Below are 22,896 nucleotides of genomic sequence, written 5' to 3'. Positions count from 1 at the left end.
ATTCATAAAAAAAACACACCTAGAAAATAAACCGAGCTCTTCACTTTAAAACAAAATTGTGTATAGTGAGAAGCAACAGCTGTTCTTTCCCTTCTTCAAGGACAGAATCCTGAAAATGTCCCAGAACATCAACTGTCAAAGTATAAAGTACAGTGATAGAACGGGAGGTGGAGCTGACTAGTTGGATGGGGACTGAACAATAAAGCATGTTCAATAGTACACTATAGGGTTTGAATTATACCAAAGACAAGGGCAACCACTGAAGATTTCCAGAAGGAATGGAATCTGACTCAGCTTCCATTTTTGAAAGCTTACCTTGGCGGTAAAATAGAAGACAGTTTAGAGGCAGGAAATGGTTAAGCTACAACAGTAATTAAGCATGGAAATGAAGGTATGTTCTGGAAAGTAGCAGGAGTTTAAAGGAGGGCACCTATTCAAGGATTATTTACAAAGTAGCTTGAAAGGAATAAATAGGTTGGAAATAACAGAGAATGAAAAGGAGAGCAGCCAAGATGGCAGAGTAGAAGGAGCCAGAGCTCACCTTCCCTCACTAAGACGTAAGTCACAATTAATGCAGAACAACCATTGATGGAAAAGACTGGAACCTACAGAAAAGATCTCCTACAACTAAAGACATAAAGAAGGAATCACAATGAGATGGGGGTTCCTTAAAAAATGAAAAATTGAGTTATCCTTTATCCAGCATCCCACTCCTGGGCATATATCTGGAGAAAACTCTAATTTGAAAAGATACATGCACCCCAACATTTATACCATCACTATTTACAATAGCCAAGACATAGAAGCATAGAAGCAGCTAAATGTCCATCAACAGAGGAATGGGTAAAGAAAATGTGGCATACACACATACACATACACACACACAGAGACACACATATATATACATATATATACAATAGAATATTACCCAGCCACAAAAAAGAATATAATAATGCCTTTTGTAGCAACACAGATGAACCCAGACATTACATATTAAGTAAAGTAAGTCAAACAGAGAAAGACAAATATAATATCTCATATGTAGAATCTGAAAAAATGATATAAATCATCTTACTTACAAACCAGAAGTAAGAGTCACAGACATAGAAAACAAACTTATGGTTACCAAAAGGGAAACGGGGAGAGAGGAACAAGTTCTGAGTTTGGGATTAACATATATACATTTCTATATATAAAATAGATAAACAACAAGGTCCTACTGTACAGCACAGGGAACTATATTCAATATCTTGTAATAACCTATAATGAAAAATAATCTGAAAAAGAATATATGTATATGTATAACTAAATTGATTTGCTGTATACCTGAAACTAATAAAATATTGTAAATCAATTATACTTCAATAAAATAGAATTAAAAATCTTGCATTACTCTGTACAGTAATTAATTTAAGTAAGAAATATAGGACAAGGAAGAAATTTGAAATAGTGCAAGAAATGTTTAGTTTACATTTGGACAAGATGAGGTTTTTTTTTTTTTTTCTGCTGGAAACCTTAAATTAAGAATACTCATCAGGCAGCTGGATACATGGATCTGGTACTCATGTGAGTATTTTGGAGCCATCAGCATTTAGTTAAGCTGAACAGAATAGTTCAGGGACAGAGTAATGTGAAAAAGGCCTAAAATAATTTTTGAAAAGTATTAATGTTTAGAAAAGAATTAAGAGTCCAAGGGATAAGTCTGAAGAATGACTACAGAATAGAACAGCAAGGAAGCTTCACAAGTGCCAAAAAAGGGATTTCTTGGGAGGGATTAATCTCCTCTGTGATGTTAAGTAAGATATAGTAAGTAAGGTCCATTGTCTTTGACAATTAGCTAGTCTTTGGCCACGATGGTGAGGATGGTTACAGGAGTGCAAGGGAAAGAGTCCAGGGAACAGAATGAGCTAAAGAGTGAACTTCCCTGTAGTCCAATCTAGGGAAGACTGGACAATTCCAAGCATAGCCGGTACATAACAGAGAGGAAGCTGATAATAAATACATTATTTAAGACTGAATAAATGTCAAGAAGAAAAATCTTTTTATTTCCAATAGAAAGCTTTGAAAGGAATGAGACATGAAGTAGGTGTATCTCAAGGGAGAAAGGTGCCATAAAAACAAACAGGCCACTTCTCTTTGAGAAACAAGGCAACTTGATTGATATAGGCCACTTCTGGGATTTTTATGTTCTGAATTTTCCCCTTTACTCACTTTAAGGTAGTCCTTGGATGGCCTCTGAGATACTGTCCCATCCTCAGGCTCACCACTGGCGTCTTCCTCACAGAGGCACTCAGTGTTTTCTGTCTTGGCATAAGCAGAACTCTTCCACTCTTAGGGTTGTTCCTCATGATTTTTTGCAGGTGAAATCAAAGGCATCTCTCTTTAAAAGGGAAAAGGAAAACACAATCAGCAGTCTCTGGCACTTTAATGTATGGGATTTCTTAATAGTCAGATAAAAATCCCCCTGCCAACCATGCCAGCATCCTAAGCCAGAAATGTTGGTGAGGGCACTATGGCTAATTCTGGGAAAATCCATTATTCCTTCTCATTTCTGCCCAGTCTTTGTCAGTGCCATCTAGAAAATGCCCACATACTCCAAAGCAGTTCTGTCTTTGTATAATTTGAGGAGAGAGGTTAAGTGTATGAAGTTTGCATTTTCTGATGTAATCTGTAGAAGTTATGACAGTCATAGCAGAAACAGTACTTCTATGTCTTCTATCATTGCTACTCTTTGGGGGGTGATGTGATCGTGGCAGGGGGAACAATACCATAAAATTCCATGGGCAAAAGATCCATGATTTCCCATTTGTAAGTTGTTCTCTTTGGTAAGAAGCTGTATCAGGCAAGATACTGCAGGTAGCAAAGAGCATAAATTCAACTTAGAAGAGCTTTAGCAAACTTTATTGACTTGTATAACCCAACAATGGACAGGCAGGAGGAGGCTTGTTTTTAGAGATGCCTGGATCCAGAGACTAGGAAACTGTTTATCACACACTTATACCCCTGGCAGCTTACTGGCTTTGATCTCTTCAACTGTAAGTGAATTTTCTTCATCACTTGATAAGATGATATTAATTTGCTCTGTTCAGGAGCAAATGTTCAGGAGTTCAGGAGATACAGGTCTTCTCTCTATCTTATATCTAAGGAGGAGCTTGTGGCTCGTATATCCACCTATCCCTTGAACCAATCACTGTGTCCAGGGGGACAAGACCTGTAATTGGCCCAGCTTAGGTCATGTTCCATTTTTGGGATGGTAGTTGTAGGTCAGTGGCCACAGAAGTGTCACATGGGAAAGGTCACTGAGAGAAACCTTATCAGCTACAGAGCAACTTCTATTTGTGCCTAGTCCAAGAATGAAGAATGATTATTAATACCAATGTTAATAAAGAATGTAGGCCTTTTTAAAGATAAAAGAAACACTTGTAAGTCTAAAAATACTTGCTCCTGAAGTGGACGTCTTTCAACAAGTCATGGTAAGAAGTCAGACAAAGGCAATCTAGCTGCTAAAAAAGAGGACGCATCTGATATGGGACCAGAGATACCTGGCTTTCTACTTAGTTGACAGGTGTTAGTGAACAAATTACTTAATCTCTTTGAGCCTATATTCTCTCAATGATAACTATTATGTAGTAAAATACACAACTCATTTTTTTTTAAAAGAAAATAAGGCAAATTAACAAACGTAAAAGTCTTCAAAAGATGCCTGGCCAAACAGATGCTCCATATTGTTCATTTTTTCTTAATACATCCCTGCTGGGCTAGTATGGAGACTAACAAGGCTGGGTCATTTTTCATATGTTATTGCTAAGATGATCCCACCAATATAATGAAACTTTTCTAACTTGTTCTACAGGCAGATGCTTAATAAATTCACATTGCCTTCACTAAATGTATGTGTACACAACACTGTCAGGTTTTGACCCTGATTTGAATCACATCATGTTAAGATATTTTTCATTTGAAAGACCTGCCTACCACTGCTCTCCCTGTGGATGAAAGCAAATGAAGAAAGCAGTCTTTCCACAGGCAGTACACGAGGTTATGCTTGAACTTGAAGGGTTAGATTAAGTCATGGTATTCCAGAGGCCTGGCCCACAGGATAAATGTGTATTATCTGTGTCTTAGAAGGATGTATGGTAGAGTGAGAGAACACAGACTCCTGAGTTGTTCTGTTATGAATTTAATGCCTGGTTCTGACTAGCACTAACGAGGTGACCTCGGGAAAGCTGCTTAGCTAGTTTGAGGCCCAGTGTCTACATTTGCCAAATTGGATATGCTAATAACTAACCTTCAAATAAAAAGAGTGGTAAAAAGGTGCTGAAACAAATACATGCATGACTTCTGAACCAGAATTCAGGAGAAGTTGTCAAGAGCTCAATTCCTGCAGGGAATCAGGGAACCAGGACCCCAAGAGACCTGCAGGTAACAAATAAACAGAGCCAGGCTCACAGGGTCATGAATTTTGTGCCTAGTTTGGTGTATAATTTTTTTTCTTGGTGCTATGACCTCTGATCAAGCTTCTGTATGAGTTACGAGAAGGAAGAAAGACAGCTGCTCAGCCAAGACTTGCATCAAGCTGATGCAGAATGAGAACTTGGATTTATAATATTCCAAAAGAGGAAAGCCCCCTAAACACCAATGTAGTACCTAATTTTGGACTAGGGTCAGTATCTAGATAAAGGCACTGATTAAGTCAACAGATGTGAGAGGAAACTAGGGAAAAGAAAGGAAAAAGAAAGTGGAAGAAAAGACACACACACACACAAAACCCTCACTTTCACTCAAGGCCCATGTAGAAAGTCAACAAGAACAACAAAGTCAAACATTGTGAAGCTTTACTAGCATTCTAGTTAAGAATATGATCTCTGGATACTGAGTAGTTCTGTGTCCCAGATATTACTATTTACCTGCTACTTTAAGAAGAGTAGTTAAACTTCTTGTATCTGAATGTTCTTATCTATAAAATAGTATATACTTAATAGAGTTGTTCTATTAAATGAGTTGACATGAGTAAAATACCTAAAACAGTGCATTGCTCATGGTAGATGCTATTAAGAATTAGTGTAATACTATTTGGTTTTGAGGAAATCCATTCTGGTGTATTATTCAGTTCTTTCTACCTATATATATATAGATAGATAATCAGAAACTTAAAATCAGTTCACTTAGAATTCTCACAGTAAAAAAGCAAAACTAAACTTACAAACAAAATCAAAGAATAAAAATATAATAATAATAATAATTTATTATTATTACTCCAAAAGAAGGAAGCAAATGTGAAAAAGGGGAAGCTAGAATAGATGGGGGAAATAGAAAACAGCTAACAAGTGGATGGATTTAAAACTAACAATATTAATAATTACATAAAATATAAATGTGCTAAATCTCTATATAAAAGAGAGATACTGTGAAACTAGATGAAAAGACCCAATTATATCATGCTTACCAAAGACCCACTATAAATATAAGGTAGCCTACAAATAGGTTACAAGTCAGAAGAAGGCAAAAGATGTATCAAGTGTAGTGAGTTGAACTGTGGCAGCCAAAAGTTGAACTATGTCCATCTGGAGCTTCAGAATGTGACCTTATTTGGAATAAGGGTCTTTGAAGATAAATTAAGGTAAGGATACTGAGATGAGAACATCTTTGATTGAGTTTAGACTAAAATCCAATGATAAGTCCAATATAAGAGATAAGAATAGAAACAGAGACACAGAGGGAAAAACCATGTGAAGATGGGATTTAGAAATTAGAGTGATTTGTTTACAAGCCAAAGAATGCTAAAAATTGTCAACGGCTAATAGAAGCAAGGACAGAGATGTGGAATGGATTCCCCCTCAGCACTTCCAGATGAACCAGGCCTGCTGATGCGTTGATTTTGGACTTTTGACCTCTAGAACAGTTAAGGAGAAAATTTCTGTTGTTTTAAACCATTTGCAATAATTTGTAAGAGAGTTTCTAATAAACCAACACACCACATTAAAACACATTAAGAAAAACCTGGTGTGGCTATATATATTATTAGATAAAGTGAATTTCAGAAACAAGAATATTAGCAGGGATAAAAAAATCTATTTCATAAAAACAAAGCAGTCAACTCATCAGAGAACAAAGAATCTTACACACTTGTGTACCTAATAACAAAGCTTCAAAATACATTAAACAAAAACTAATAGAACTATAAGAAATAACAGGTAACTCCATAATAAGTCAGAGATTTCAATATCCTTTTCTCAAAAACTGACAGATGAGTAGACAGAAAATCATAAGCATATAGAGGACTTGAAAAATACAAATGACAAAATTGACCTAAATGATGTTTATAGAACATTTCATCCAGCTAATTCAGAACATCTATCAACATAAACCACATTCTGGGTTAAAAAGGATTCACATCAAACAAAATATATTCTGACTATAATGGAATTAAATTAGAAAACTATAATAGGAAGATCTTTGGAAAATTTCCAGAGAGCTAGGAACTAAATAATACACTTATTTTTTTAAAGCCTCATAGGTCAACAAATTAATCTAAAATAAGATTAAAAACTAATTTTACTCAAGCAAAAATGAGAACACAACTTAACCAGATTTTTGTAATACACTTAAAGTAGAAACTGGTGGAAAATTTAGAGGACTAAGTGCTTATATTGGGAAAGAAAGTCTAAATCAAGGACCTGAGCTTGTATATCAAGAAACTAGAAAAGACGGAATAAATGAAACACAAAATAAGTAGAGGATAAAAAACAGTAAAGATCAAATTGGAAATCAATGAAATGGAAAAACAATAGAAAAAATAATGACAACAAATGCAATTTCTTTAAGAAGATTAATATGTCATAAACTTTGTCCATATAGATAAAGAAAAAAGAGAGAAGGCATGTTACCAATATCAGGAAAACATAGTGACATTATTATAAATGCAAACAAGATATGAAGGGAATGTCATTAATAATTTTGTGTTGGTAATTTAAACAAATTTAGGTGCAATGGATAAATTCTTGAAGAGAAAAAAACATGAAAACTGGAGTTCCTGCAAGAAGTAGATGATCTTATTATCTACTAAAGGAATTGAATTTGTAGTTAAAATTTTTTCCACAAAGAAGACATCAGGCTGTGATGGTTTTTCTGGTCAATTCTAGTAGACATTAAAAAATATATACTAATTCTAAAGAAACTCATCCAGAAAATTGAGAAAACCAGCATTACCCTGATACCAAAACCTGACCAAAAGCATTACAAGAACAGAAATCTACAGACCAATATCCCTCATGAACATACATGCAAAAATTCAAGCAAAAGTTTAAACAATATAATTTAATATATAGAAAGGCTTATACACCATGATTAAGTAGGTTTTTTTCTTGCTAATACAAGGTTAATTTAAAATTTAAAAATCAATCAAAGCAATTCATCATAAGAACAAACTAAAAAAGAAAAAGCTGGTGATAATCTTCAGCATTTAACAAGATGCAAGTCCTCTTCTGAGAATAAAACAAAAATTCAACAAACTAGGAATAGAAAGCAATTTCCTAAAACAGATAAAGGGCATTCATAAAAAAATCTTCAGTTAATGATATAATTAAATTTGAACTACTGAATGTTTTCCTCCTAAGATTAAGAATGAGAGTATGTTTCCCCCAACCACTGCCTTTAACTAGCAGTTCTAGCCAGTAAGATAAGGCAAGAAGAAGAAATTAAATGCATACAGATTGGAAAGAAATAATTAAGCTCTATTTGCAGATGACATGACCATATATGTAGAAAATCAATAAACTTCAAAATAATAAGTGAGTTTAACAAGACTACAGGGAATGAGATCAATATACAAAAATCAATTATATTTCTATATAGATGCATTGAAGAACCAGACACTGAAGCAAAATTGCATATACACAGAATTAAGAACATAAAATACTTAGGGACAAAGCTCACAAACCATGTGGAAGACCTGTATACTGAAAAATACAAAACATTGCTGAAAGTTTTAAAAAATCTAAATAAGTGGAAATTTATAACTAATTAATAGATTTGAATATCCACGATTAAGATGAATATCCACTTGAACTATAAACAAAATGCTATCTCAGTTACGTCTCAGCAATATTTATGTGTTATCTGTATGCTGATTCTAAAATTTGTAGAAAAATTCAAAGTACCCAAATGATTGAAACAAGTTTCAAAAAAATTAATAATGTTGGAAAACATAAACTAACTTTTTTCCAAGACATATTTTTAAAGCCCCAGTTATCAAAAAAATTACTGGAATAATAATAGTCATGAAAAGTACAGAATCCACAAATACATGGCCAATTGATTTTCAACATTGGAGACAATGTAATTCAATAGGAGAAAAATGTAGTTCAGTTTTTTTCAAGTGGAGTTGGAGCAACTGGATATACTTACTGTAAATAATTTACCTCACAATAAGCAAAATTAATTTTAAATGAATTACTGACCTAAACATGAAAGCTAAATAGAAGACTTACAGAAAACAAAGAAGGAAATCAACAGCTTGGGATAAGCAAAAATTTCCTAGCCTCCCCAAAGCATCAAACATAAAAGATAAAATTAATTAACTGTACTTTATCAAATTCAAATCATATACTCTTTTTAGGACATTCTCAAGAAAGTGAAAACTTAACTTGCAGACTAGGAGGAAATAGTAGAAACCTAAAAATCTGACAAGGCACATTTATCTAAATACATATAAAAAGTTCTCATAAGTCAATAAGAAGAACACACACAACCCAATATTCAGAATGCAAAAGATAATGAACAAACATTTCACCAATGAAAGTATACAAATGGTCAATGAGTTCATACACAAAAATTGCTCAATATCATTAGCAATCTGAAAACGAAAGCAAAATTGCTGTGAGACACCACTTTTTACCCACAAGAATGACTGAAATTTAAAAGAACAATTCCAGGAGTTGGCAGGGATTTAGAATAACTGGGACTCTCACATATTACTGATAAGAGTAAACAGTATAATAACCTTGGAAAACTATTTGACAGTTTCTTATGAAGTTAAATAATACCCTTGGTGTGTAAACCCAGCAATGCTACATCTTGAAATTTACATAAGAGAAATGAAAACATACATCCACAAATACACTGGTATGTGACTATTCAGAACAGTTTTATTCATAATGGTCCTGAAATGGGAAAAAAGTTCAAATAATTTATTTATACAACATATACTATATATACTAAGTAAACTATTCAAATATATATATAGTAAAATATTATTCAGCATTATAAGTGAACAAACTTCTGCTACATACAATATGGATGAATCTCACATTCTCTGAGAGAAAGAAGCCATTTATGTAATATTTGGGGGGCATGCACATCTAATATAATCTAATAGGAATTAAATCAGTGGTTGCTTATAGCAGACAGTGAAGGGGGAGTGTAATTGCAAAAGGGCATGATGGAACTCTCTGAAGAGTTGTAAATGGTCTACAATTGGATTAATTGAGGAGATGAGTATTTTGAGTACATGCATTATCAAAAATCATTGGCTTGTGCATTTAAAAGTGTGATTTTATTGTTTATAACTTATACTTTATTCATTTTAAAAATATACTAGAATAGAAAAGAATGATGAACTCAGAATTTGGAATAATGTTTGTCTTATGGCAAACGATGGTGGGAGAAAGCACACAGAAAGATACAGGTTATTTTCAAGATCCCCTTTTTGTTAAGGGAGTTGATTCAGAAGTGCTCATGTTTGAACACGGAGAGGGTTAGGGGTCTGACCCTCGTGCTACTAAAAATCTGTATATAACTTTAGAGCTGGCCCTCTGTATCTGGAATTCTGCATCCACAGGTTCAACAAACCCTGGATCTTACAGACTGTAGTACCATTTATTGAAAAAAAAAAATCTGCAAAGAAGTGGACCTGAGCAGTTCAAATCTATGTTTTTCTAGGGTCAACTGTATTACTAAAAGACAATAAACATACACATAAAATGCTTGGGCCGTTGTTTAAAGATGTGAGGAACCAAGGACTATAATTAGTGTAATTCTGGTAGATTAAGGTCCAGAAAAAAAATAAATGCGTAAAATGTTAGATCATGAAAATAAATGAAAAACAAATTAATACAAAATTAAAGATAAAGTTATTGATCTATTAGAAGAAAATATAATAATTTAATAAATTTTATTGGTGAAAAGACCTTGTTAACTAATGTGCACAATACAAATTAGAAAAAAGCAAATTGTGAGCAGCGCGGCGGCGGCGGCGGCGGCGGGCGGCGGGCGGCGGCGGCGGCGGCGGGCGGCGGCGGCGGCGATTTGGGGCCGTTGAGACGCCTCTGTGGCAGCTGGTGGCTCCGGTGGCTTGCGTGGACTCGAGCAGAGGCGGCTGGCCGGCCACCGCAGCCTCTGCGCCCGCGGCCCTGGCAGGCGCGTCGGGACACCGCAAGGCATCCACCCCTCCCGCCCCTCGGGGGACCTGGGTTCCTGTCCGCCCCCCTTATCTCCTTCCTGGGCTTCGGACCTCCAGCCTCGTCCCCGAAACATGACTTGCGATTTCAAACCTGGGGACCTCATCTTCGCCAAGATGAAAGGTTATCCTCACTGGCCAGCTCGAGTAGAAGAAGTTCCCGATGGGGCTGTAAAAACACCAACAAACAAACTACCTTTTTTTTTTTTTTCTTTTTTGGAACTTATGAGACTGCTTTTTTAGGCCCAAAGAATATATTTCCAAAAATATATATATATATATTTCCTTACTCAGAAAATAAGGAAAAGTACGGCAAACCAAATAAACGAAAAGGCTTTAATGAAGGTTTATGGGAGATAGGTAACAATCCGAAAGTGAAATTTTCAAGTCAACAGACATCAACTAAACAATCAAATGCATCATGTGATGTTGACATTGAAGAAAAGGAAACTAGTGTTTCAAAGGAAGATACTGATCATGAAGAAAAAGCCAGCGATGAGGACGTGACTAAAGCAATTGACATAATCACTCCAAAAGCTGCCAGAAGAGGGAGAGAGAGAAAGGCAGAAAAACAGGTAGAAACTGAGGAGGCCGGAGTAGTGGCGGCAGCAGCAGCAGCATCTGTTAATCTGAAAGTGAGTCCTAAAACAGCTACAGAAGTCAAGATTCCAAAACCAAGAGGCCGACCCCAAATGGTAAAACATACCTGTCCTTCAGAAAGTGACCTGGTAACTGAAGAAGACAAAAGTAAGAAAAAGGGTCAAGAGGAAAAACAACCTAACAAGCAGCCTAAAAAAGATGAAGAGGGCCAGAAGGAAGAAGATAAGCCAAAAAAAGAGCCAGATAAAAAAGAGGGGAAGAAAGAAGTTAAATCAAAAAGGAAAAATTTAGCTAAAACGGGTTACTTCAAACTCTGATTCTGAAGAGGAAGGAGATGATCAAAAGAGAAAAGGTGGAAGAAACTTTCAGACTGCTCATAGAAGGAAGATGGTGAATGGCCAACATGATTAAGACGCAGCAGATAGAAAACGCAGGCAAGAGGAACAAATGGAAACTGAGCACCAGACAACATGTAATCTACAGTAATAAAAAATGTATCTAATTTTGGGCTCAAAGCATTAATCCAGTTACTGAAAAGAGAATACAAGTGGAGCAAACAAGAGATGAAGATCTTGAGACAGACTCATTGGACTGAAATCCCCCCTCCCCTCTTCATGGAAGAATGTTCCAGATTCTAAATTGAGGACTTCATTAATGGCATTATAACTGTGTTATGGTTGTTAAAAAACATTGCCTGTAAGGTACACACTACATACTAAGGTCGGCCATCATTCCTGTTAAGTTTTTTACCAAGCTTAAAATGAAGCTTTGTGTTTGAAAGCGATAAGCTCAGCCTAAGATGGTGGTTGTACAGCCTAAGATGGTGGTTGTACATTATTTCATTTAGAAAATATAAAAATTCATTTTGTTTTGAAGCTCGGTGATAAAACTGGAATAGCTATTATACCCTAGAGAATGAGGCAGTTGTGCCCTTCCCTTGACATTCCTTTGTTGTTAATTCTTTATCATATTAATAACTGGTTTTTTCAGTCCTGAGAGATTAAACAGTAGACTTGTTAAGAAAACAATAATGAAACTGTAACCAAAATTGTAAAGTAAACTTTAAAAAAGAAAATTGCTATTTGATTATATTACATTTTAAAACCTCTGTAGGATAGAAAAACATTACCAGAGTTGAAACACAGGCACCAAGATAGCAGAAAATTACTTATTTGCAAATGAACATAATAGAAAATTATTTATTTGCAAATAAATATATTAGGCAAATAAGAAAAATATAAAGTCCAACAAAAAGGTGAAAATAATATGAAGATGTAATTTATAAAAGTGGACAAACCTCAATAAGTATGATGGAGAAATAGGCAATGATGTTTTAGAAAGAAGCAAATTCAAATTGAAATTATTTTAAAACTTCCAGATAAAAAAAATTAAAAGTAGTAAAATCACTATTGCCAGGAAGTGAGGAAAAACATTGTTATGTATTTCTTGTACACATGTAATTTGGTACAGCCACTTTGGGGAGTATATTCATAGCCTATTAATAATCAACTCCATTTTTCAAACCTACTCTAGAAAAATTTCAAAATCCATCAATGAATGATTTGTCAAATAAAGTATGATTCATCCTTCTGATAGACATTTTGTTAGTAGTCTCAAAAAAAGGTAAATCTATATGCATTAACACAAGGACATCTCAAACACATGTTTAATATAGAAGTAGTAGTTGCAGGAATGTATGGGACAATCTATAAAAATATTACATACACATGTATATATGTGTTTTTATGTATACACACATTGCATGTATACATATGTGTATATATCTGCATATAGATGTACACACATGCACATATACATAGATTAATATGTGATAAAACATTTTCTTTAAATTCTCATTTTTTTCTACCTACTCCTCTAGAGAACACACAAATCCTCAGTTTGGTATCTGTTCTACAACTTCCTCTATACGTGTACAGAGAAATTTATATTTCAAAAAAATATACCATACATACAGATAAATGCACAAATCTCAAATCTATATTTGGTTTTAAACTTCTTTACAGGTGCACACACTTGACCAAATGAAAATATATCATATTTCTAGTCCAATGGCTTACACAAACGTATATAAAGCTGGTGAGAAAAGCCAAGAAACAAACATTTCAAATACCAACTTCATGTTCTTCCAGGTTATCTGATAGTTTAATAAAAGAACAATTGATAATAACCTAGGATCAAGATGACAAACATAATTGCAAACGAAGGCACTACTTTACCAAAGTCATTTATTGAACATAGTAAAAATACCTGCTAATTGGTATCTTTAGTGTATGTGATGACTTCAGTATTTTTGCTCCCTTCATTATGATCAAACTGAAATTAAAAATAATCAGAATAAAGGGTTTTGAAGGAGGAGAAAATGCCCTTCCCATTTCATCTTCTTCCTCTTTTGCAACATGTGTTTATCAGTGTGAAGGTTTGAAATTTCATGTCTGTTTAACTCAGTGCTCCTGTTTGTGATTCTACAGTACTCAGTAAAATCACTCTATTCCTGGCACATCCACATGACCTCATTAATAAATGCCCTGAACGCCCTGAGTAGATTTATGCTGTTGACATGGTGTGGTCAGGCCAGAGCACAGAATGAGGCCCCAAAAGGATTCATTTTCTCTCTTGGCTACTGATTCACTATGTATAATTGAAATTTATACGTAGTTACTAAACCTTAACTCCTCCCATGCACTGGAGGGCTAATACTAGCGTATCTGATTATGAAGTACTTTGGTAACCTTTTCAGAAAAGCATAGTGAGTGTAGTATTTGTAAGGTGTAAGAGATATTTAATGGTAATTGTTTTCTACAAAAATTATTCCCACAGAAATAGATCAACCAATACCAAACTTGTTGAAAAATATAGAAAACCCAATAAAAATAGTTACAATCTTAATGATTATACTAAGCATTATTATTCATAGGTCATGTCCATTTCATGTCATGAGTAACTTACCTAGCATCCATCCAGACTATTTTTCACCATTAATTAATGTTGAACTTAAAGTAAAAAATACGCCACACAATATGAATTGCATTAAACTATCTTAACAATAAATGCAACAGATAAATTCCTGTACATTTAGCTGCTAGTATTAATTGATTGATTTGACCATTCAGAAATCAATCTACTGCCAGAGCTCAACTGACCATCTTGTATATCAAGCCATAGTGAAAGTTATGTCCTCCTGTCTAAACAGATTACCATACTAAAAGCAACATATATTTCATCAATGTACGCTCTCTTAGTTGTGCCAGTTCATCTTTACTATGTAGCACTAAGCAACGTTAGTTTTATTCAATAAAAGGTTGAGCAAAAGTTTAGTTAATTTGTACTTTTCTCTAGAGAATTAGAGATGTCAGTGGGGAATCTACAGAGTCTATCACAGAGAATTTTACTACTGTGGCCTGAGTTGAAAAAGGAAATCTCCTCTTCCTCTTCACACATATAGGATGGTAGATGAAAATAAATTTTATTTTATAAAATGCATAAACAAGATTAAAACCAAGTGCCAGAATTTAAGAGGTAACTTATAGACAGGTTCCTAGAGGCTATACTGACTTCTTCAATAACCACATGATTATTCTAGGTCCCAAGTCATAATAAGGTCCACAAAGATAGGAACTGCATCTACTCAACTCATGGATCAGGCCTGGAGAACAGTAAATGGAACTATAATGTATTGCTTATGCTTTGTACTCCATGCATTTCAAAAATTACATATGACATTTACAATACTATAAAAAGAATATAATCATTTCCTCTCTCTCTAAATGAGGCAATCTAAAATTATAGAAGCAAAGTAAGAGTCACATAGCTTGGAATTTGTCCAATTTGATTTCATTCCAGAGCCCTTTCTTTTTACGATATTCTACTTCCCTTGATCAGGTTCCAGGATTTCCTGGACATTCAAATGGTTTTTATGTTGGTGGGGATGAAATTGATATTTTAATCCTTTTTCATTCCTAGGGCATAAAATGAAACAGACTTTGCAGAAGCAGTGGCAGATGAGTCACACACGGTAGTGTGAAACTCCAGTAGACAGCTCGAGAAGACACTTATGCCTATGGGGACAACGTCTTTAGGGGCCCATGTTGCAGAATTTACAAACAAACTCAGTAAATATTTGTTAAATAACTATTGAATAACCTATTAACAGCTATCACTGTCTGTTCCATAGTTATGTATATGACACTTCATTGACAGTCCCAAGGATAGCAAAGGGGCACTCACCTATCCGAAATTTATTCAAGTCTCTGAACTATGGAGACCCTAATACAATATTCTACATTATCAGTGTTAATTTTTTTTTTGTGCTAAGGCACTATGATAGAATAAAATAAAGCTCAGTGATGACAAATGACTCATGAAAATTACAGTGGAACTAAAAATATCTTGGGTTTAAAAAGCTACCTATTAATAGATGGTGATACTGTTTAAGACAACTGGTAAATTTATTTCTGTACTTATAAATTATTTCTGACATGCAGTTAAAAAGAGAAATTAATATAGATGCCCCAATCAATTAAAAAAAAGCGAACAATGAATAGAAATTCATAATTTATAATGACAATGCTGTCCTAGAGTGCTCCATTTTGAAACTAATTCCCACTCGGTACAATATTTTTGCCAATAGGCATCTGCATGTTCAGTTTAACCATTATTGGGGGGAGCGGATTTTCCCTCGCTACTCCTCCTGAGTTCTTTTGTCTTAACACAAGGCAGATTAACAGGAGAAAAATAAGTAAACTCTAATTAGTGTGCACAGAGGTCTCATAAAAATGAGACCTAAGAAGTGGTCAAAGCAGGCAGCTTTGATACTTTTCAGACAAAGAAACAGTATGTTTGTGAGGAATTAACAGGACAAAGAAACTTAGGTTCTGCGTGCTCAATTAGTAAAGAATCTGAACAGACTTTGAGCTTGGGGTAGTGAATTTAAAAAATAAAACGTTTGTATATATAGGCTTCTTGGCCTGATTTCACTACCGCCAGCAGTAAGGGTGTCCTTCTATCTCCAGAGTCGGGGAGTGCACATTTCACATGAAGGGCTTATTTCCTGCCTTCAGGGAGAGAGGAGTGCCAAAGTGTCCCTATTGCTTTGGCTGTTTTTTAAGTAACTTTAATTCAAAATAATCAGCATGACATAGAGGCACATTTTGGGGAGCCTGTGCTGGGCCCCAACACCACAATTTTTTGCTTAAAAGATGCTGATCTGAAATGAAAATATCAGGAATTGTGTCCCAATTAACAACTTCAACAAACAGTTATGGAGTGATTTATAAGGCACTGAACCCTACAGGTTACACATACCATGCTTCAACCCTGTGATTTCATATTTCTTTTTAATTCAGTAAAATCCAGTTTTCCTATAATACTGAGATCCAGGTGTCTACTAAAGTATATTTTTATTAATGTTTGATATTCAGCCTTTTAAAAGTGAGCAATTACAGTTTTGATAGTCACATACCGCCTCATAAGAACTACCACCACAATCAAGGTACTCATCATTTCCACTGAGAAAAAATTCTTTATTATCCCTATCCAAGCACCTGGAAACCACCCCTCAGTTTCTTTTTTTCTTTCTATAAATATGTCTATTCCACAATGTAACATGAATGGAATCACATAGTGTGTAAAGTTTTGAGTTGGGTCCATTTGACCTGGCAATAAGCTTTCAAAATTCATCCGCATTGTGTGTATCAGTAATTCAGTTCTTTTCTTGCCAAGCAGTATTCTGTTGAACTATTGTTTTATCATCTGTTCACTAGTTGATAAACATTTGGATTATTTTCAGTTTTTGGCATCATGAATAAAGCTTCTATGAACATTTGTGCCTAGGCCTTTGTATGAACATACAGTTTCATTTCACTTGAGCATATATACCCAGTGGTGAGATTGCTCAGTCATATGTAAGTATATATTTATAAGAAACTGTCACACTGATTTTTCAATGTTGCTGTACCATTTTGCACTTCCAAATTAATGTATGAGAGGTCACGTTGCTTAATAACATCATCAGTTTTTTCTTTATTGAAGTATGTAGTTTGTGTATCATATTATATAAATTACAGGAGTAAAATATAGTGATTCAATTTGACTTTATTTTTGTGTATAGTGCTAGAGAATATCCTAATTTTATTCTTTTACCCTTAGCTGTCCAATTTTTCCAGCACCACTTTTTGAAGAGTCTGTGTTTTCTTTATTCTATATTCTTGCCATAGATTAATTGACCATAAGTTCATTGCTTTACTTCCGGGCTTTTTATCCTGTTCCATTGATCTATGTGTCTGTTTTCATGCCAGTACCATACTGTAGCTTTGTAGTATTGTCCGATGTCAGGGAGCATGATTCTTCGGCTCCGTTCTTTCTCAAGATTGCGTTGGATATTTGGGATCTTTTGTGTTGCCATACAAATTCTAAAATTATTTATTTTATTTCCTTGGTAAATGCCATTGGCATATTGATAGGGGTTGTATTAACTCTGTAACTTGCCTTGCATAGTAAGATAATTTTAATAATATTAACTTATCCAGTCCAAGAATATTGTATATCTTTCCATCTGTTTGTGTCATTTTCAATTTTTTTCATCATGGTTTTAGTTTTCTAAGTATGGGTCTTTTACCTCCTTAGGTAAGCATCATCCTAGGTATTTTATTCTTTATGATGTGACTGTAAATGGGATTGTTTCCTTAATTTCTTTGTGATAGTTTGTTGTTAGTGTATAGAAAGGCAACATGTATATTAATTTTGTATGTTGTAACTTTACCAAATTAATTGATGAGTTCTAGTTTTCTGGTGGTGACTTTAGGATTTTTTTATGGACAGTATTATGTTATCTGAAAACAGTGACTTGTACTTCCTTTCAACTTGAAATTTTTCTTATTCTTATCTGATTGCTGTGGCCATGACTTCCAATACTATATAAATAAAAGTGGTAAGAGTGGGCATCCATGTCTTGTTCCTGATCTTAGAGGAAAATTTTTAAGCTTTTCACTGTTGAGTATGATGTTAGCTGTGGGTTTGTCAAATATTGTGTTGAGATATGTTCCCTCTATACTCACTTTGTTGAGAATTCTTTTAAAGTTTTAAATGGATGAATTTTATCAAAAGCTTTATCTGTATCTATTGAGATGATCGTATGATTTTTATTCTTCAGTTTGTAAATATGGTGTATTACATTGATTGATTTTCAGATATTGAAAAATCCTTGCATCCCTGAGATCAATCCCACTTGACCACAGTGTATGATCCTTTTACTATTCTATTGTGTTCAGTTTGCTAATATTTTATTGAAGATTTTTGCATCTATCTTCATCAGTGATACAGGCCTATAATTTCTCTCTTTTTTTTCTTCCTTCCCTCCCTCCTACCTTCATTTCTTTTTGTATTACCTTTGACTGTTTTTGGTATTAGGGTGATCCTGGCCTCATAGACTGAGTTTGGAAGTCTTTCTTCCTTTGCAAAATTTGGAATAGTTGCCAGAAGGACAGGTGTTAACTCTTCTCTAAATGTTTGGGAGAATTCACTTCTAATCCAACTGGTCCAGGACTTCTGTTTATTTGGAGTTTTAAAATTACTGATTCAATTTCATTACCAGTATTTGCTGTGCCCATGTTTCCTATTTTTTCCTGGTTAAGTCTTGGGAGATTGTACATTTCTAAGATTTTGTCCATTTCTTCTAGGCTATCCATTTTATTGGCATATAGTTGTTTGTAGTAGTCTTTTATGATCCCCTGTATTTCTGTGGTGTCAGTTGTAACTTCTCCTTTTTCCCTTGATGAGTCTGGCTAAGACTTCATCAATTTTGTTTATCTTTTCAAAGAACCAGCTCTTTGTTTCATCAATCTTTTTCTATTTTTAACTGTCTATTTCATTTATTTCTGCTCTAATATTCATGATTTATTTTCTTCTACTAACATGGGGTTTTGTTTTTATTTTTCCTTTGTCTAGTTGCTTTAGGTGTAAGATTAGATTGCTTATTGGAGACTTTTCTTGTTTCCTGAGGTAAGCTTGTATCACTATAACTTCCCTCTTAGGACTGCTTTTGCTGTGTCCTGTAGATTTTGGACTGTAGTGTCTTATTTTTCATTTTCCCTGGGTATTTTTTTTTTTCTAGTTTCCTCTTTGATTTTTATCCATGATCCACTAGTTGTTTAGCAGCATATAGTTTAGCCTCCATGTGTTTGTATTTTTTTTTTTTGTAGTTTTTTTTTTTTCTTGTAGTTGATTTCTAGTCTCATAACACTGTGGTCAGAAGAGACATTTGATATGATTTCACTTTTCTCAAATTTACCAAGACATATTTTGTGGCCTAGCATGGGATCTATCCTGGAGAATGTTTCATGTGCACTTGAGAAGAATGTGCATACTTCTGCTTTGGATGGAACTATTTAAATAGTTACAAATTTATACTTATATTATATATGTAATTAATATATAAATGTTATTTTTATATATAAAGGCCATTTTGTGTAATGTATCATTTAAGGCCAGTGTTTCTTTATTGATTTGTTGTTGTTGTTGTTGTTGTTGTTGGGATGAGATCTATTGATGTAAGTTGAGTGTTAAATAACCCTACCTTTATTGTGTTACAATCTATTTTATTTCTCCCTTCATATTCATTAATACTTGTTTTATGTATTTAGGTGCTCGTATGTTGGGTGCATATATATTTACAAGAGTTATATCTTCTGCTTGGATTCATCCCTTTATCTTTAAGCAATTTCTTTCTATGTCTCTGGTCATAGTTTTTATTTCAAACTCTATTTTGTCAAAGTTTTGCTTCCTTGCCTTTCTTTTGATGTTCATTTTATGGGGAATACCTTTTTCCATTTCCTCACTTTAATTCTGTGTGTGTCTTTAGATCTGAAGTGAATCATCTTTTAACATTTCTATCAGTTTTGTGTGGATGATTTCCTATCTTTATTATATGCTTGCTTTTTACAGATGAGCTTTTTCATACTGTAACTTTTCTGTTTCTAGCTGTGGCTTTTTCTTTTTCACTTAGAGAGTTCCTCTTTGAGTTAATTTTCTGCATAAATGCTTTCTGGATTTGGATGACTGTTTCCTTTCCCGGGGTAGGGAAGTTTCTAGCTATTATGTCTTCAAATATATTATCAGCCCCTTTCTCTTTTCTCCTTCTGGAACCCCTGTATTATAAATATTAGTGCATGTGATGTTGTGCTAGTGATCTCATAAATGTCTTCATTTCTTTATATTCCATTTTCTGTTTAGCATCAGTGATTTCCACTACTTCATCTTTCAGCTTGCTGACCTATTCCTCTGTTTCACAGTCTACTGCTGATTCCATCTAGTGTGTTTTTCATTTCAGTTACTGTATTCTTTACCTCTGTTTGGTTGCTCTTTATATTTTCTCTGTGTTAAAAACTTCTAACTTCTCACTATGTGCTTCCATTTTTCTCCCAAGTTCTTTGGTCATCTTTACAATCACTACTACCCTGAACTCTTTCTCAGGTAGATTGCCTATCTCCACTTCAGTTAGTTCTTCTTCTGGTATTTTATCTTGTTCCTTTGTATGGAACACTTGAGCAAATACCCAGTGGTGGGATTTCTGGGTAATATGTATATATATATTTTACTTTAGAATAAACTGCCACACTGATTTCCAAACCAATGTATGAGAGTTCGAGTTGCTCCATAACCTAACTTTTTTTAAACCATTCTAAGGTTATCTAAGTTATTAATGGTATTTCATTATGGTTTTAATTTGCATTTTTTAATGTCTAATGATACCAAGATTATGTTTATTTGGTTGTTTGTCAACTTTATATCTTCTTTGGGTGAAATGTTCATTCAACTCTTTTGCCTATTTTTGTGGGTTTATTTGATTTCTAGTTACTGAGCTTTTAGAGTTCTTCATATATTTTTGATGTAAGACCTTTACTGGATATATGCTTTGCAAATATTTTCTCTCAGCTTGTTATTTTTCTTCCATTCTCTTAAGTATGTTTTAAGAAGCAAAAGTTTTTAATTTTGAAAAAATCTAAATTTTATCAATTTTTATTGTGCATTTTGTATTTTACCTAGGATAACTTTGCTTAACCCAAGGTGACACATTTTCCCCTCAATATTTTCTTTAATACATTTTATAGTTTTAGATTTTTGCATTTAGATATATGATACATTCTGAATTAATTTTTGTATATGATGTGATGTATGGATTGAGGTTAACTTTTTTATATATATGATTTAACATTAGTTGTTGAAAAGATTATTCTTCCTGCATTAATTTTCATGTAAACCATGATGAAAATCAATTGGCCATGTATGTGTGACTCTATTTCTAGACTTCATATTATTTCCCATTTATGTATATATCTTTCCTTTTGCCAACACTGTCCTGATTATCATAGCTTTATCTCAAGACTTGAAATCATTAGTATAAATTCCTCAAATTTGTTCTTTTTCTAAATGTATTTGGCTATTCTAGATCCTTCTTTATATAAATTGTAGAAAATGATTTATTTATATTAAAAATTCTGCTAAGATTTTGAATGCAGTTGCACTGAATCTGTAGATCTGGTTGTAGAGAATTGATTTTAGCAATAATAAGTCTTCCAATCCATGAACACCGTATATTTATCCATTTACAAGATATTAGTCTTTTTTCACTCAAGTTTTGTAGTTGTTAATGCACAGATTTTGCACTTATAAATAATTCTGTTTAGATGTCCATTTCTGGATTGATACGCCCTTTCCTGTTTATCTCATTAAGCACAATTAAAACCTTTGGGCATTATGAATAAAATAAACATAAAAAGACTCCGCAAAGTTGAGAGAAGAATGTGGATAAGCTAGGCAATTTGGGACCCAAAGAACAACATGGTGGTGACTTCCTTGGATTTTCTTTTTGCCTTATATATCTAGACTTGAAGCTGAAGATGCTGGCAAACCAGAAACACTAATGGGCTCAGGAAAAAAAAAAAAAAGCAGCACAAATAAAATCTGCTATCTCTAGTTAAAGGACCAGGAAAAAAGCAGCATGATAAGACAGGAAACTTTTAGATAATAACTGCTATGCTACAACTAAACACCACAGTGGGTGGTAGAAAACTGGTCTCCCTTCCAGCCATGCCACAGAAGTCAAGTTTGAAGCTTAGACTTTCACACTCACCAGGCTGCAAAGAGGTAACCCCAGCTCTCCTGCCAGCAGATCTACAATAAAATAATAGCTAAAGCAAGCTCTCTATATAAAAGAGTCTTCTACTCAAAGCTCTACACAGAAAGTTCTATACACATCAGGAAGGGAGAAAAACCAGTATGTGGTATGCAATAACAATATGGGCATATATACATTTTCCTTCTCCTTTTGAGTTTTTCCAATTATGGTTGATGGTTGAAGCAAAAGTTATAATATTATTTGATATAACTCTAAATGTATGTAGAAGAAATATTTAGTTCAATTATTTTATAAATAGTGGAGAGTAAAGGCACTCAGGGATGTAAGATCTCTGCACTTTACTTGAAGTAGTAAATGTTGACACAAGTAGTGTGCAATAAATTATATATAAACATTGTAATACCTAGAATAACCACTAAAAGCTTTATAGAAAGACAACTCAAAATCAGTATAGATAAATCAAATGGAATTTTAAAATGTGTAATAATCCACAGAAAGTTGAGAAAAAGAAAACAAAGAAAAAGTAAAATGAAAAACTGGAGTAGCAATATTAATACCAAGTAAAGTAAGCTTTAGAGCAAAGAAAATTGCCAGAAACATAGAGAGGGACATTATATAATGATGAAAGGGTCAATCCACTAAGAAGACAAAGCCATGCTATGTGTATATAAGCCCAACAGTAGAGCTG

The 22,896-nt window shown here is 34.0% G+C and overlaps 1 pseudogene; it reads left to right on the top strand.

The window, feature by feature from the left end:
- Positions 1 to 10,490: 10,490 nt before the first annotated feature.
- Positions 10,491 to 11,787, top strand: LOC135319916 (PC4 and SFRS1-interacting protein-like; annotated as a pseudogene).
- Positions 11,788 to 22,896: the final 11,109 nt, after the last annotated feature.

Source organism: Camelus dromedarius, chromosome 34, assembly GCF_036321535.1.
Source record: "Camelus dromedarius isolate mCamDro1 chromosome 34, mCamDro1.pat, whole genome shotgun sequence".
Taxonomy (NCBI): Eukaryota; Metazoa; Chordata; class Mammalia; order Artiodactyla; family Camelidae; genus Camelus; species Camelus dromedarius.
Note: the sequence above shows the minus strand (reverse complement) of the source record. Positions and strands in the feature narration are given on the sequence as shown.